The sequence below is a fragment of the Gopherus evgoodei genome, chromosome 4 (assembly GCF_007399415.2).
Source record: "Gopherus evgoodei ecotype Sinaloan lineage chromosome 4, rGopEvg1_v1.p, whole genome shotgun sequence".
Lineage (NCBI taxonomy): Eukaryota > Metazoa > Chordata > Testudines > Testudinidae > Gopherus > Gopherus evgoodei.
This window is the reverse complement of record NC_044325.1, coordinates 76,819,190-76,837,366: the sequence shown is the minus strand read 5'-3', so window position 1 is coordinate 76,837,366 and position 18,177 is coordinate 76,819,190. Positions and strand designations below refer to the sequence as shown.

The 18,177-nt window shown below is 39.7% G+C and overlaps 1 protein-coding gene and 1 long non-coding RNA gene across 6 annotated transcripts in view; one reads left to right on the top strand and one right to left on the bottom strand.

Annotated features, from left to right (window-relative positions):
* PHF21A (PHD finger protein 21A) overlaps positions 1 to 12,693 on the bottom strand; it is a 304,777-nt gene extending 292,084 nt beyond the window's left edge. For 4 of the 5 annotated variants that reach the window (XM_030559955.1, XM_030559954.1, XM_030559957.1 and 1 more), the window contains exon 1: positions 12,486 to 12,693. The gene's annotated coding sequence lies outside the window, so the exon portion shown is untranslated. The remainder of the gene's footprint in view (positions 1 to 12,485) is intronic. The other variant, XM_030559947.1, reaches the window with a different exon arrangement.
* Positions 12,694 to 13,074: 381 nt separating this feature from the next.
* LOC115650266 lies at positions 13,075 to 17,749 on the top strand. Its single transcript, XR_004000045.1, has 3 exons — positions 13,075 to 13,273; positions 16,594 to 16,753; positions 17,607 to 17,749. It is a non-coding gene; the product is annotated as an uncharacterized LOC115650266 (long non-coding RNA).
* Positions 17,750 to 18,177: the final 428 nt, after the last annotated feature.

Sequence of the window (18,177 nt, the reverse complement as noted above, 5' to 3'; positions counted from 1 at the left end):
CCATTTTAGGGGTGCCCCTGCAACAACCCCACCCGTTGCTTCCCTGCTCCCTCAACCCTCCTGGGCTACCGTTGCAGTGTCCCCCCATTTGTGGGATGAAGTAATAAAGAATGCAGGAATAAGAAACACTGACTTGTTAGTGAGATAAAATGAGGGGGAGGAAGCCTCCAGCTGCTATAATAGTCCAGGCAGGACATTAAACGGTGGCGGGGAGAGGAGCCCAGTATCCCGCTGCTATGATAGTCCAGGCAGTACAGAATCTTTTCTTTACACATGAAAGGGAGGGGGTTGATGGACCTCAGCCCCCAGTTGCTATGATGAAGACAGTTACCAGCCATTCTGTACCATCTACTGGGAATGACCAGGAGCCATCCTTATTTTTACCCAGGCGCCCCCGGCCAACTTCACCTGAGGCCAGCCAGGAGCACTCATGGGCTGAAGATGATGATGGATAGCAGTCATATTGTACCGTCTGCCACCAGGGAGGGGAGGGAGGGGAGAGGAGAGGAGACTGCTGTTCACTGCCGCAGCATCGCGTCTACCAGCAGCATGCAGTAGACATAGGGTGACATTGAAAAAAGTCAAGAAATGATTTTTTCCCCCTTTTCTTTCATGGGGGGGGGGAAGGGGAGTAAATTAACGAGCTATATCCTGAACCACCCCGGACAATGTGTTTGACCCTACAGGCATTGGTAGCTCAGCCAAGAATGCAAATACTTTTCAGAGACTGCTGGATAGCTGGAGTCCTCAGTACCTGCTCCCTGCCTCCATGAACGCCCATTTGATTCTTTGGCTTTCCGTTACACTTCTCACGCAGCACTGTGCTGTGGACTCTGTATCATAGCCTGGAGATGTTTTTCAAATGCTTTGGCATTTCGTCTTCTGTAACGGAGCTCTGATAGAATAGATTTGTCTCCCCATACAGCAGTCAGATCCAGTATCTCCCGCATGGTCCATGCCGGAGCTCTTTTTGGATTTGGGACTGCATCGCCACCTTTGCTGATCAGAGCTCCATGCTGGGCAAACAGGAAATGAAATTCAACAGTTTGCAGGGCTTTTCCTGTCTGTCTATCTGGTCACTGCATCCAAGTTCAGATTGCTGTCCAGAGTGGTCACAATGGTGCACTGTGGGATACCGCCCGGAGGCCAATATCGTCAATTTGCGGCCACACTAACCCTAATCCGATACGGTAATACCGATTTCAGCGCTACTCCTCTCATCGGAGAGGAGTACAGAAACCAGTTTAAAGAGCCCTTTATATCGATATAGAGGGCCTCACTGTGTGGACGGGTGCAGCGTTAAACCAGTTTAATGCTGCTAAAATTGGTTTAAATGCGTAGTGTAGGCCAGGCCACAGTTGTGAAATTGTAAGAAATTTTGTTTATTATGAACTTAAACTGGATTCAAGCCAGTTTAAAGCTTCATATCTCACTACCAGTCCCTTGAGCCCTCCAGGTTCCTTTTTTTTAAAGTTACAGAGAGATATGTTTACACTCCTGTTAAAAATTGACCACTTATTCAAAGTTAAGGTTGAGTATTTGTATTTAAACCATTCTGTTGTACCAGCAAGAGAGGTTAGAGACTATAATCAATGCTATAGCTTAGTCACAACAGCGATTAATTTCTTGCTACTTCTTTGGTCAATTAAAGCAAAAAACTCTTTAATATCATCTAGTTCTTATACAGTGCTTTTTGTCAGTAGATCTCAAAGTGCTTTCCAAACAAGGTTAGTATCATTATCCTAGTTTTACAGATGGGGAAAACAAACACAGTGAGATTAAGTGACTTAACTAAGGCCACCCAACAGGCCAATGGCAGAGACAGGAACAGAACCCAGGCCTCCTGAGTCCCAGCCCAGTGATCCATCCATTAGACCACACTGTCTAGTGAAGTTTCACTCTTACCCTTATGCTCTAGGTCCAATTATGTTTTTGTGAACAGCGTGAAAACCTGACCCCACTGAAGTCAATGGCATTGACTTCAGTGGGGCCAGGATTTCACTCCAAGTCATGACACATTTATCCAACCCTGTTACAAGACAGGATAGACTTACAGACCAGCTTTTTTCACAATACAACTATATATCATGTACATCTGTACATCCACATTTATCGCACTCTCTAACAGTATATTTATCAGTGCATTCTGGGTAAATAGGGCAACTATCACATACTACCTAAGCAGGGCTAGAGTCTTTGGAAGACACGCACATAGAGCAACGCCAGTAATATGTTTGGCAATGCCCTCTGAGATGTCCTACCATACAAAGAGCTAGGAAAGAGGTCCAGCCTACCCAGATACATAGGAACAATTAGGGGTTTCACCTTTACAGCACAATAATGGTCATCTTCCTGTAACCAGGTCATTACAGAGCATGCTTCTGGCAAGGGTGACGCATGGTTAGCTGACATAGTTACTAACAGTGTATTAACTATGTTGTGTGTGGATATAGAACGTATTTAGAGAAAGCTATGACTAACTAGTTGCAACTCATTATGTCTACATACAAGGCATTATTTAAATAAGTTTCTATATCTATTTCCTTTTTTGTAGATGAGTTTTAAAGATAACCACCAGAAATAAAATGCTTAATATACACAATACACCAGCTCTGAAAAAAACTTCATGCCTCAAAAGGAGCTAATTACCATCTAAATATTTAAAATATTTTGAAATGCATATAATGAGTAGAAGAGACAGTTACTATTTTGATAGCTGTTATGCAAATATATATTCAAATAATGTGTACTCCAGATAAAATTCCCTCTCAGATCTTCATAGCAGAGCTCCAACATTTCACACATGTATAAGGAGAGCATACGGACAACTAGATTTGATCAGTGAATCAGAGAAAACATTTTTACCATAAGGACCTGTATTCAAACTAATTACTGCATATGCCCAGAAGCCACTTTCCAAGATTAAACACCTAAGGCCCTCATCCAGCAAAAACGTGCACATGCTGAAGTTTAAGTATACGAGTTTTCTTACTGATTTCAATAGGACTACTCACATGTTTAAGTACATATATAAGGTTTCGGAGGATTGGGGCTGTCATAACTATGAAGGGAAGGGTAACAGCCCTCCTGTATATAATACTATAAAATCCCTCCTGGCCAGAGACACCAAAATCCTTTTACCTGTAAAGGATACTTTCAAATCTTGGTGAAGGGAAGGCTTGTATTTGTGTGCTCTTTGTTTTGGGGGTTGTTCGCTCTTGGGACTAAGAGGGACTAGACATCAATCCACGCTCTCCAATCTTCTGAACCAGTCTCTCATATTTTAAACTTGTAAGTAACAGCCAGGCAAGGCGCATTAGGTTTATCTTTGTTTTCTCAACTTGTAAGTGTTCCTTTTTGCTGAGAGGATTTTACATCTATTTGCTGTAACTTTGAAACTAAGGCTAGAGGGGGTTCCTCTGGGCTCTCTGAATCTGATTACCCTGTAACGTTATTTTCCATCTTGATTTTACAGAGATGATTTTTACCTTTCCGTCTTTAATTAAAACCCTTCTTTTTAAGAACCTGATTGATTTTTCCTTGTTTTAAGATCCAAGGGTTTGGACAGGTGTTCACCAGAGAACTGGTGGAGGAGTCTCTCAAGGCTACCCAGGGAAAGGTTATAGTACTTGGGAGGGAGATAGAGGTACACAGAGTTTCCCAAATAACTCTTAAATAATTTGGGTGGTGGCAGCAAAACCAGATCTAAGCTGGTAATTAAGCTTAAAGGTTCTCACGCAGGTCCCCACATCTGTACCCTAAAGTTCAGAGTGGGGAAGGAACCATGACAGGGGCCTTAAATATTTTAACTTATTTCTTCAACCACTGATTTCAGATTTTTTCCTCTTGCATAACTTCACAACTGCTTTGACTTTTAAAATAAACCACTAAGAACAAATTATATAACAAAAAGGTATTCTCTCTAAATACTTGTACAACTAAAGAGTTAAAACAGTTTGTTTACTTAAAGCAAAAATTTAGACACCAATTAATTTCTGTCTCAAATTTGGTGAGCAAGACCTTGGACAAGGAACAAATTTATATCATTCATTAACAAACTGAACCAAATTCATCTCTAGTTTAACTCCACTGAAGCCTATCAAGGTATGCAAGAGATTAAATTGGCCCAATATATTTGTAAGAGTTAAAATTAATTAATGGATTCTGCAGTCCTTACTCAGGCAAGACTTCCACTGATTTCAATGGGAACTCTCCCTATGTTAGGAATGAAGAGCAATGCTCAAAGACACTTGAAATCAAAATATCTGAACATAATTTAATCCTTGTCTTACCTGCCAAAAACCTGAATTCAGGGTTCTGTGTTTCCCTGGTAACAGCTAATGACATCACTAACCCCTAAAGCAGTGAAAGGAAAGCACTTTTCTGCTCTGTTTTAGAGGTTAGTTATGGTATCACTGGACCTCAATAAACACAGAACACTGAAGTCATATCTTGGCAGGCAAAAAGCCTTTCAATTCACCTTAAACTATAGCAGTACAAGCCACACAGCTACAATGCTTTAATTTAGAAGGAGGAAATAATATTGATAGCAGATGAGTAAAGACTTTTGGTGCCAAATGTTACACATCCATTACATTAGAATTACTCTGAAACATGTGATTCTTGATAGTTTTTCACAATTAGTATCCTTTACAATCACAAATCAAGTAGTATATTAGTGCACTTAATTATATAATTCTTCTGCATGCAGAAAAAAGTCTTCCAACAACTACTGTTCTCTAAACAAACTACTCAACTGGAGGTTACAAGGAACCTGTAAATAAAGAATATTTCTACTGCATAATAGGAACACCAAGGATTTCCAAACTGCTCAACTAAGGGCCACTTAAGCAGCTTGCTGGGAGTCTGAGGACCATATCTAGTTTACATAAAGTATAGCTGTGTTCACAAGCCATTATCATGAATATGAAAGTTTGGCTCCTGAAAACTACAGATCCCAGCATGCAATGGTTCATCTTTATCTAGCAGACTGTTAAAATAAAAATAAAGCTCTGTATACTGAGACCTGTAGCCTCCATGATAAGCCCTATTCTTAGTTAAGATGAGGCCAGATGTAGGCTATAATACACATCTCCAGGGGCCATATTTTGACCATCTCATTTTACAATATCATATATACATATCACACAGAGATCCCGATGTACATTATACCAAAATCATCATTATTCATTATATTAATAAAATTTAAGATGAACACATTTCAACATCATCACCACTAAACTCACCAATAACTAAAAAAAAGCAGCAATTGTCTAGATTAAAATCTATAGAAAAGGCTTTGGCTTGCATACATTATTTTTTTAAACAACTCAGATTTTTATCAGGACTGTTACATTCAATAACAACACCTGTGATTTTCACTGGGAAAAGTATTTTTGTGATAGGAGTATTTCCCTTGCCTACTACTTATTATTTGGAAATATATTACTCTTTCTCAAATCACCAAAATGCACTGAAACAGCAGCTTGCCCTTTCTCTAGAAAGGGAGTTGAGCTTAGCTGAAAATTAAATGGCTGTATTTCAGTATAGGCCTCTGAAAACATACACTGTATTCTAGTTCAATAGAGGGAAAGGCAGCTCCCCCTACCAGCCTGTTCTAAGAAGGATTCATCATAGAAGGAAAATCATACTGTGTTCCAAACCCAGAAGTCATTATTTTGAGCTCTGAATTAAGATATATATATTCCCTGCAAAACCAGTGAAAAATGCAAGTACAGTCTGTACTAAGAGGCATAGCACAGTTCCTACATTTCCAGGCAGTCAGGCATCATCAGCACCTCCACAAACATGCAGCAGAAAAAGGGCCAAGAAATTCTGGAACATGAGAGAGACAGGCAACGGCACACTGCAACAAACGGACTTGCAATGCTGCTGAAGTCACCTGAAAGACATTCTACTGAACTTCCCCACACAGGCGACAGGCTACAAAAGCAACTAAAGGCTTCATTAATCCAGCAATAATACTGTCCATAAGGCCAAAGACAGCTGTTGCCATGGTTACTATCAGCCAGTTTATTAGAAAATATTAGTTATTACTTAGAAGTTTTCATTAAAATTTTAAAGCTCTGATAATTAATTGACTAAAGAAATCAACTACTATTTTGCTTGCATTTATACTACTTTAGAGCTGCACATGGTTAACAATACTTGTATCCCCAGCGGGAAGTGGGGGAGGAATCAATGCCTTTCAGGACTTGAAGGGAAGAAGGAACAGCAGAGAGTTTGTATTCTGTATGCAGCCAAAATAATAAGACAAAACCCATCTTTTGGCTCTTGTGTTTGAGTTCTCTTTCACAGCCCTATAGAGTCCAAATATAGATTAGCTCATCATAGCCCTAGTCTCCAACCTGTTAGACCCTATCCTCTTCCTCACTCTATTTTAACCATTCAGGCATTTGATAGTCCCTCATGAAAAAATATGCAACACCAGCTAAAGTTTTCAGAGCACATTCCTAGTTACATGATAAGGAGAACAACTTAAGAAGAGCTCTTTCTCACTAAAAGAAGTTGGTCCAATAAAAGATATTACCTCACTCACCCTGTCCTTCATTTAAGGCATACTCAATGCCATTTTTATAGTGAATGAATTTGGTAAGGTGGCCTTTTATCCCTAAAGCACAGTAGAGTGGAAATGTAAAATTATTCGGGAAAAAAATGCTATTTTAAGAAATAATAATTTAAAATAAAACGTATGCCTATAATAAACTCACAAACAGAAATACGCTCCTGACATATATGATTTTTTTTTAAGAAAGCATCTACGTAAGATGCTTGAGAGAGAGAGTTAATTTTTAAGTTACATGATCCAGTTTGAGAAACACAGCCTCCACATATTACCTCTGACTAAAAAGTGGGTGTTTGCAATAGCAGATGAAAAAAAAAAAAGGGAAGAGAAAGAGAGAGAGATAGTCTGAATGCAGAGAGGGTCTGGAATACTCAAGACATCAGGGTGTGGAGCTTCTAGGCAGAGATTACTTAGTGACTTCTGTAGACATTATAAACTCTGCAAGGGACCCTGTGCTGGTTTGCATTAATATTAACAAATACAGAGACCAATACATCTTTGCTTTTGAAGCTTATAATGAACCATGTGTCATAGAACCATTTTTAATAAAAACTTTATTTAAAAACTTGCAGAAATTTCAAGACTAAAAATCTTGTTAAAGCTTTAAGTATAACAATTTAAGGGGGAATATAAAGAGACCTAAAAGAGCTTTATATAGTTTTAAAACAATTTGAAGGCTGTGAAATTCTAGAGTTGAGATAAATTCAACTCAAACTGTAGTCAATTTTAAAAATAAATAAATTAAGTAGTTGATTCAGCTCTCACGTCCCAAGTCTCCTTGCCAATTATTGTTGTAGTACTAACATATTCAGTATTTTAAGATATTTTTCTCTCCATTGCTGCTGGGTCAAAAACTCACAGAGACAAAAAGTGAAACTAAATACACAAAGTGTTGTCAAATGTACAAAGAATAAAATAGTTATAATAATCTGTTACAAGTAACAATAGTATGTAACAAGAATCATATAGAAGAGACTTTTAAATTGGTGGAATCCTTATAACATGACAAAATAAAAAGATTGGAAAATAAAGAAATGTAAAAGTACTCCTAATACCCTCCATCCAAAATTAAGCCCAATTTCTACAGGCACAATCTGCACCTTCATAACTGACACAAGCCAAACCCCTCCTCGACCCCAGACCAAACTTGACATATTAATCTTTTCACCACCTATTACATGCATGACATGTACAAAAACTATCTTAAAGTCCACCTTCTATTAACAAGTATTAACAAGACAGGACACAAATGTCTTGCCTGTTGCAGTCAATACACACAAAAACTTGTACCATATTTGTTCCGCCTTCTCAATATATGGTTTGATCCCACAAACTTTTGTGTAAGTAGAACGTATCAGCAAAAACCTTGAGCCTAGGTTTCTGGCACAAGTAACTTGGTGGGGCATTCAGAACCTGCACAGGGGCAGGAATCTTCCCTCCAGACCTTAGGTGGCAGAACTAGCCTCAGTAGATTCTTACACTGCCCCATGTGGGGGTAGGGGAAGACAAAATGCATATAATGATGGATCTTCTTGCATTTTCCCTCCTATATCAGGGCCTCTCCTCCTGCACAGTCAGGCCCACAGAACGGCCCTCTGCACAGTGGAACTGCACCAGCTCCCTCTTCTTGGGTGACTCCACACCTATACAAGAGACTAGATATTCCCCATTTCAGTGGGACTATTTGTACAAGTAACGGTTTGTGTAGTAAAACCCACAGTTCCCTCCCTCATGCCTAGCACAGAAAAATTTCAAAACAAGGTTGGAAGGGACCACAGGAGGTCATCTAGTCTAAGTCCCTGCTCAAAGCAGGACCAATCCCCAGACAGATTTTTTGCCCCAGATCCCTAAATGGCCCCCCCAAGGACTGAACTCACAACCCTGGGTTTAGCAGACTAATGCTCAAACCACTAAGCTATCCCTCCCCCTCTTTCTAGCCCCAGTAGTTGGACTCTGTGAGAGCTCAAAAATTATATATCTTTACAGCATTATGCTCTGTTTCCCTTGATACTTAAGTCTTGGTGGAAACAGTTAAAGATGATGTCCACCTCTTAAATTCTGTAAAGAAGCTTTCCTCCATAGTCTGTAGACAGTTTAAAAAGCTATCTAATTATAGACATATACATGAAGATGCACAGAATAACAAAGCACCAGGGCAGTTTATCTAATATGCAGTGTCCAAAACATACTAAATAAGAAACCCCACAAAGTCCCTGTAAATTTTAAAATTTATGTTAGATTTAACCAGAAATACCAGTAGTAAACAAATTCCAATGATATTAATTCATTTCATTCAAGTAAAGTTTCCCAGAGCACAAAGCATACAGAATACTCTGGAACAGTTAAATAGCTCCAATTTCTTCATATTTAAAGGACAGTTACTTCCCTATAAAACAAACTGCATGAACAATTACAATTATGACATATCTTCACTATTAGAACTTTCCTACAATATACAAAACAACAAAACCTCCAAGGGCCCAATTAAAACAAACTTTATATTTTTAAAACAAGAAACTGATCCATTTTGTACATATCCAATCAGTTCAATAATATGCAAAAAGTTTACAATTTCTATTTGCATTTTCAAAACTTCTCAGTATATCACCCCCAAAATAGGAATACAGAGAGAATAAGAAACACTCAGGCCCTGTACTATGAATAGAAATGCAAGTTCAACATTAAGGGGCGGGGGTATACACTTTAAAAATTCTACATTAAAACTTTGAGGTACTGTCAAAGTTGGATGGCCAAACTGAACATACAAATATTAAAAAGCCACAACTGTAAAACCCATGACTTCCTACAACTCCTCTCTAAACATTTTAAAAATAAAATCCTTTTTATATTTTCATTTCCAAAAGGGAAGAAAGTCAATGCCAGCAACGCAGCAGACTTCTGCACTCTTACAAAAACAAACTGGCAAGAGTAGCCCAGTTCAAGATGCATAAATAACCCTACATGCACAGGGAAAAAACAAAACCAGAAGGAAAGACTTCAAATATTAACCTTCCAATGGCTAATTATTCATAGACAATAGTAAAAATACTTTTTGAATTATGAAAAGTACCTTGAGAGGCTCCCTTTAATTATGTATCAGTACACCAAGCTTGCTACTTCTTAAATGAAACTCAATAACCCAAATTTGGGAGTAAAATCATATCCTTCATTGCCCAGATCAATAGAGCTCAAATATGTTGCAGGTATGATGCAGACTTCCAGGTGCTGATGGGCATTTGCAGCACAAGCACCTCCTGCTGGATAAACCTTATAAAGATTTGCTTGTGCAAAAAGAGAACCTCCAGGGTGACAAAAGGTGAGGATACCTTTAACTTTCCAATCACGTAAGAGGATTGCTTAACATCCCTACTGTCAGTTACTCAAACTCCTAAAAGATATAAGCATACACACGAGAATCTAATTTTTTCATCTCACTAAGACAAAAGTTTAAAGTGAAAAAACAATTCCATGGAAAAATAAATGTTTATCACAATATTTACTAAACTACAAAATACTTTACTTCAGGAAAACTAATAATTTCATTCAGAAATCAAAGCGTTTCCCAGATTTACAAAAAAAAAGTGATGTTTCTACTAAAATGTGGGTGAATAACTACTTTAACTAGTATGGATTTATAAAAGCCTAGTTGTGCTGTGGGTGAAGTTTTTGGTTGGTTGGTTGGAGACCTTGCTCTTAAATGCTAATCAAATACAATTTTAAATATACAGTAGTATATTAATGTTGGACTATTCACGTATTTTACCTAAAACAGACCTTTCAAAAGTTTGTAGATTTGATGGAGAGGGGGCGTTGTTTGTGTTTTGCATTATATCTTTACAGGAACACTGGTAAGTAGGTTAAGGCACAAAACTTAACAATCTAAGTTTTTATTAACCTTCTATAAAAACTAAAATTAATTGAAGAAAAATTGTAATAATGACAAATAAGTTTCTTTTGATATTTAAACATTCCCCTACAATATAGCAAATCCAAACAGCACGAGCTCTGGGTTACAGAATGAAGAAATCTCAAATATGAAACTGACTATAATCAAAAGTGAAACTAACCACTTGTTTTCATTGTCCAAGCTGAGTAGAAGGCAAAAAGCAAACCAACATTTTAAATAGCAGAAAGCACATTAGATACTTAAAATTCTAAGATATTAATAAAAGTGCTCCATTAATACAAGCATTTGGGGTAGCTGCCCTTTAGTTTTCCTTCTGAAACAGTAATATATGTTTAATGTGATGATAAATTCATTCTTTATTAGAATGAACTTAGGCTGAGAAAATTTTTGCACACATCCAACTAACCAATGTGCAAATGTAGCAATGTCACTCTCTAATTATTAAAATGTTAAGATTCCAGGGCACAAGTTGCCCATTTCAGATTTTTCCCTCACTCAGACCTACTGTACACAACAATACACAATATGACAATTACTGTCCCCAATAGGATATTTTTAAACCCAGTCACTACTGAGATTTTTTAAAAATGAACAATAGTTCATCTCAAGTTCAGTGCTTGGGCCTAAACAAGCATCAAGTAAAAGAACCTCACATCTACAATTATAAATGTATAAAACTTGCAGGGGAGCACCATCACTTTAAATAAAAAAAAATGGGGATATATTGAATAGATACTCTACTTTGATACCTAAACAAAGAATATTCTAGCATGTGACTGAACTGTGATGACATTTATAAACCAAGGAAAACAAAAATCCGCCACTCCACTAGCAACCATGCCCCATTAAAAGAATTAGGAACTTGGAAATTACTCTGTTCAAGCACATTTGTACCCTAACTAGTGCATACTCATTCTGTGACACTCAAGTGAATAGAAGTTGAATGAAGGACTCCATGTGCGGATCCAATATAAATTCATCTAAAACCTAACAGTGCAGTCCTGCAAGCACCCACCACGCTAAAAATGTGGTCAGAGAGAAAGAAATCCTATCAACAGTGAAGCTCTGAATAATAAAGAAGCAAACAGAAAAAGAAGTGGTGAGAGGAGTGTGCACAACGGGACTAGACCAAATGGCAGAGTCCCACACACAGCCCCACTCCTACACAGAGAGAGAGAGAGAAATGGAAGAGAAAAGGTACAAGTCTCTAATCATCGCAAATATGTGCCAAAGTAGGAGTGTGAAATCCCAGAGGTGTCCTTCCACTGAGCTTTGTGCCTGTGCAAGAAGGGCAGACCCAGAACGAGGGGGGCAGGAGATACTTCTGAATCACAACTTGCAGAAACGGAATTTTCCCAGTACTGCTCTGGCCACAAAAGCAAATTAAAGAGGAAAAAAAACTGCAGTAGCAGCTTTACTACAAATTCTCAATAATCATAGCAGCATCGTTTCAAAGATAATAATAAAACTTCCCTCTCAGCATCACAGGGAACAAAATCAAACCAACAGCAAAAGGCCTGGAAATAATCATTCTGAAGAAAACCAGAGAGGAGGGGATAAACTTCCCTCCCCCACCCCATCCCCAGTGCAATGTGTCATCTCCTTCCCCCTGCTCCTCACCACAATCCCAATGTGTCACCCACCTCCATCTCTCGCTCCCCCTCCTCAGAAACTTAGTTCAGTGCATGCAGGGGCGAGAGAAAGGACATGGCCCCCTAGGGCTCTATCCCCTTGGAGGTTGGAGGCCTGGGATGGGGGGGGGGTTACACTGAAGTTGTTGCTCCTTAGCTGCTCCAAGTTGGCTGAAGCGTCCTATGTAGACTGCTCCTCCCCCCTCCACACCCCAGCTATTCTCCTCCACCCTCCCCCAACCAACTCCCTGAGACACAGACAGAAAAGCACGGGGGAGGCGAGGGATAGAGCTACTCATAGAAAAGAGCAGAAGGAGAGAATAGGGAGGAGGAGGAGAATCCAAAAGGTGGGATACTACACCCTGCTGGTGGTGGTGGTGCTGCTGCTGGTGGCTGGCTGGGGTCCCCCTGGCAGGACCTCTCTCTGAGGGGGAGGGCTCTTCTTCATAGGGGGAAGGTGCTGCGGCTCCTCTGGGCCTCCCTGTCCCCCTCTTCTGGGCTCCTCTCTCTCCTCCTCTCACTTTCTTTAATCTAAGCTGGGAGTGGAAGATGGTAGGTTGCTCCCTTCTCCTCCTCCTCTTCTCTCTCTCCTCTGGGAGGTCCTTTTCCTTCCCCCTCTCCCCAGGGGGCTCCTCCTGCAGGGGGGAGCAGGGGGCGGACGGGAAGAAAGGAACGAAGCAGAAGAGGCGCAGGAGAAGAGAAACTATGACACAAAAACAAGCCGAGAAGCTGAACTCTTCTTCAATCCCATTCACCCGGCCCGGCCGCAGCACCCGCTCGCCGGGATCACTCCGCCGCCGGCCTCCCTGCCTGCCTGGGGCGCGCGCCCGAGCTACCGCTGCGCGCGCCCGACACACTCTCTCACAGCTACTCCGGCTCTGAAGCGGGGAAGGGGAGGAGGCGGAAGAGACGGGGGAGGAAACAGAGATTGGGGGGAAGCGGGCGCCCCCTTCTCTGGACCCCACGCCGCCTGCCTGGGAGTGAAGAAGGAGCGGTCGCCGGCCTCCGCTGGGGGGGGGGCAGGGAAGGTTCGCTGGCTCCTGCTGAGGGGACTACTTTACGTGTTGGTGCGGCGAATTTATTTCCCTTTGCCTAAGGAACGGGCTGTGCTACGGCTCCCATTGCCTAGGGAAAAAACCCGGATGTAAAGTGAGTGAAACTAAAGTAGAGTGAAGTAGGGCAGCAAACTCTAGTGGAGCAGCAGCGGGGGAGGGAGGCAGCATGCACCGGGGCAGGCAGCAGCAGCAGCAGCAGCAGGAGAGCAGCACAAACATCCTCACCCCAATGCGCAAGGGGCTCTGCGTAGGAAAGCCGATGCACCAAGACAAGGGGAGAAACATAAGTATCCTCACCCCAATGCAAAGGATTCTGCACAGGAAGCTGATGTACCAGGGCACTAGCAGAAGCACAAGCATCCTTACCCCCAATGCAAGGGATTCTACACAGGAAGTTGATGCACCATGGCAGGAGGAGAAACATAAATGCTCACTCCAATGCAAGGGGATTTTACACAGGCAGTTCATGCACTAAGGCAGCAGCAACACAAGCATCTTTACCCTACTGTAAAGGATTTTGCATAGGAAACCGATATATAAGGGCAACAGGAAAAAACACAATCATCACCCCAATGCTTGGGGCTTTGCACAGGAAGTTGATGCAACAGGGTAGCAGGAGAAACACAAGAATAATCACCCCCAGTGCAAAGGGCTCTGCACAGGAAGCTGATGCATCAGGGGAAAAGAAGAGAAGGAGAAACACCAGCATTCTCATCCCAATTCAAGGGGCTCTTTGATAATGCACCAAGGCAGGAGGAAGAGGGGACAAATTCATACATCCTTATTCCCAAAGCAAATTATAACCTCCCAGGAGCAACCACCCTCCATCCACAACAAACTGCCAGCTCTTTGCCATATTATTTTTAGAATTAGTACAGACATTTTCTTAGAATGCAGGGAGGATTTCATTGCTTCTTCACTGCTGCTCTTCTCTTTCCCCTTAATGCACTTGCTTTTGCTTTTCTAAGTTATTTATTTATTTTCTATTATTTCTGAGTGATGCTGCCATTTGGTTTCATGCTTTACTGAGTAACAGAAAACAACAGTGATCTATAAACTATTTTTCAAAAATAGTGGAAAGCTAAAATTTCAGGAGGAATCAAAACAGGCAAAGTTATTTCTATTACTGTTGTTGCAATAAGAGTTATATGCGAGAGACAAATGAGGGAATTTGGGAAATGAGGGTTTTTAATAGCAATATAATCAAAATATAAAGATATGTAATTTTGTTTATACATCCAAAGCATTGAATGTATATATTTAAAATAAGTCTGAAGGGGGACAGGGAAAATCTTTTTGTTCTGTGTTTGTACAGTACCTAGCACAATAGGGCCCAGATCCATTACTAGGTCTCTTAGGTGTCACAAGAATACAAATAATAATGTGCTTGTAAAGTATTAGTCTTTATGCTTATAATTTATAATATATTAACACAGATAACACATACCCTTCTCACATGTATCTGTGGACTGTAAAACTATCATGTGTTTCTCAAAAACATTTGGGCCTTACTTTGCCCATCTAAGTCATCATTGCTGAAGAGTGGGACTCTTCATTTGCTAAACACTACAGGATTCTCAGAAATGTTTACAGAAAGTCAATTTTTAGTGTAATTCAAAAGTGATTTTATTTTTTAAGCAGTGATCATGTTATCTTATTTATTTAACATTGTCACAATTTGTGAAAAAAGTAAGTGTGTGTATAATCTCTACAGATATTTCAGGAAGCCAGGATGAATTCATTATTATGTTGTGAAACTAAATCCATAAAGCAGTCATGATGAGTAACTCAGGGACTCATTGTAATTGGGTAGTAATATACAATTTTATCATCTAGAGAATTCTTATGTGTTCAAAGTGAGTGGGGATTTACCAGAATGCTTACTATAAGAACCGTCTAAAAAAACTGGGCTACCGTGGTATTGTTTATTTAATTAACTGCTAATTTTCCAGTGCTTTTCAGTCAGTTTCTGGTGTTGTCAACTCATGATTTAATCATGAATCTCCCAACATTTCTTAAAGCCCTCACTTCTCGAGTCATGTGATGATGAGAGAATATCAGCTTCTGTTTATTTTTAAGTATGTTTCTAGCCTGTGGGGTTGTGGATACAAGTTTGAACACCTTAACCTAAAGGCTCAAACAATAGGCAAATAAAAAGACCCCCAATTTTTTAAAATAACTATGTGATTTTGGGGGTCTTGACGTGATTTTTGAATGCTTGGGGTTGGCAATACTAAAAGATTAAGACATAGAAGAACATACTAAGCTATGTTGTTTTGGGGGGGGGGGTTACAGTGGATACAATATTGGCATTGCTTGGATGTCTTGAGAATTAACAGGTGAAGCCAAATGCTTGTGACTGCCACAAAAGTCTTGATAGCCATTGCAGCATATGACCTAGATTATTGTATAGTGACTGGAACATATATGTTAAATAATATATAATATGTTTATTAAACTCTATCCATTTTAAAGAAATATTTGTATTTTACTTTATACACTTCCCTCTTCAGTTTATGCTATCTATAACAAACAAATACAGCACTTAATATTCAGATGGGTTGACCATATTGGAGCCTGCTCTTAACCTCTCTTAAGTTCAGCTACCTCAATTTACTTGGCCTGGCCTGGGACTTTTAAAGGGGCATAATGTCTGATCTACATCTAAAACTTAGGTCAACCTGGGTGTGTTGCTCAGGGGTATAAAGAATTCACACCCATCAGAGATGCAGTTAAGGTGACCTAAGCCCCAGTATAGACACTGCTAGATCAGTGGAAGAATTCTGTCAACCTAGCTACTGCCTCTGGGAGCAGTGGATTAAGTACAGGAACTGAAAAACTTCTTCAATCGCTGTCACAAGTGTCTACACTATGGTGCTACAGTGGCATAGCTGTAGCACTAACGCTCAGTGACTTGCATTGACATCAGCACAAGTTGTTGGTGTTCAGACCCTGTAGATCAGAGCAAGTGTCTTTAGTTAATGTGTATACTTAATTCCTATCTTCAGTTATTGTGGGAAAGCTTTGGTAAAAAGGTGAGTCAGTGTACTCTAAAAATAGGCTTGGGCTCATTTTGACTCTTGTGTTTGGTTCTCTTTCGAACTCTGTATGAAGGGCACTACATTTCATCTATTTTTTGTGAATTAAAAAAATCTAGTGATGGTAAAATATATGGTTAGTGGGTTTAATCTGTTATATGCAGTTCGAATAAGTTATATTGTGTAGAAATGGATGAGATTTTAGTAATTAGTTTATCCTTGTAAATTAAGAAAATTGGACAAAGTCCACCAAAGAACATTTACATGTACTTGAAAATTACCCATAGGCAGAATATAAATCTTGTGAGGCACAGAAGTCATACATATTCAAACCTTAATAAATATCTAGAAATAATGACTTTCATCTCCTTAATAGGATCTCCTCACACGGACTATGTGACCATTCTACACTCATAACTCCAACCTTCTAAACATAGAACATCAGAACGGCCATATTGAGTCAGACCAATGGTCCATCTAGCCAAGTATCCTGTCATTCGACAGTGGCCAATGCCAAAGGGAATGAAGAGGAACAGGTAATCCACAGATACTGATTATCAGAAGTGCAACTGAGTGTATTAAGAATTTGCAATGTCATTCCTGCTTTTAAATCTGTGATTTAAAAATTAAAATGATCTCATCAACCTCATAACTAGATGTGTAAATTAAACTATAAACGGTAGAATCTGTCATGGATGTCTGAGTATGATTCCCAGGAGCACTAATCGTGGCTTCATGCACATGGTAAGAGCTGATTACACCCCCAGGTATCCAGACAAGGTTTTAAACAAACTGATTATTATGGAATATTGTGTCCACATACATGTACCTGGTGTGTCTCCTTTGCAGTGGCAGCATAGTCACCCCAGAAAGCATTGATCTGAAACTGTAAAAGAACACTTGGTGGCTGTTTTCTCAATTAGTGTACAAGAGAATATTCCCACACACACACACACCAAAGGAAGGTGTTGTTGATGTTTGTTAAAATGCAAATTTCAGTCCATACAGATACTATACTTTCTCTGGTAAATGTCAAAGATATAATGTAATCAGTCAAATTCCCTTCCAACTATATTTCCTAAAACCTCTGCAATATATGGGCCTGACGTAAAGCCCATGGAAGTCAAAGAAAAGATTATCTTTGATCTCACTGAAGTTTGGCTCAAAATATATATGAACAACTGGTCCCAATGACATTGCTTTTCATATTTAAGTGTCTTCCTATCAGTTTGGCAGAAACCAAGAAAATTGGAAGGCAACATCACCATTAAGAAGATGAAACGTTAATATGGAAGTATCACTGAAAATCAACTTATCAACATTTACTTTTAAAAAATTATAAAAATTACATGATCTCATGCCACTGTTACTCTCCCTCCCTCTTCCTAGGTAATAATGGCATGGAGCTGATGCTTGGGACATTTAAAGAAAGATTGGCGAAAGCACTATTTAGTATACCGTAGAGAGCAATCTTGCAATGAACCTCATTAAAGGAGTTGACAATAGAGGTTCCCAAACTGCGGACTGTGAAGAACTAGCTTTTAGTCTCTGGAGAGCTCGCTGATCATGTGACACTTTCCTCCAAATTTCCAGTGGCTAAACTGCATCAAAGTAAGCTAGACTACATTAAACACTCTCCAAATGTAATTTTTCTATATCAGCTGACAGGTATATTATGTGATTATGCATGTGGGGGGACATAGTCTACATAACCATGAGTGGGAAGGGCAGCATTCACAAGACAAAACGTGTGGGAACATCTAGACTTTTCCATCTCTATATTTTGTGTGTGAGATTATCTCACAAGGATTCATGCAAAGGGTTGCCTTTGCATACAAATCTTCCCCTTCCCAGTCAGAGAGCGGGTTATCCACCACCACTGCACTCATATCCTGGTGTTTCTGAGGATCTATGTGTGACAAAGAGGGCTTCTGTGGATCAGAGCAGCGCCAGGAGGTAT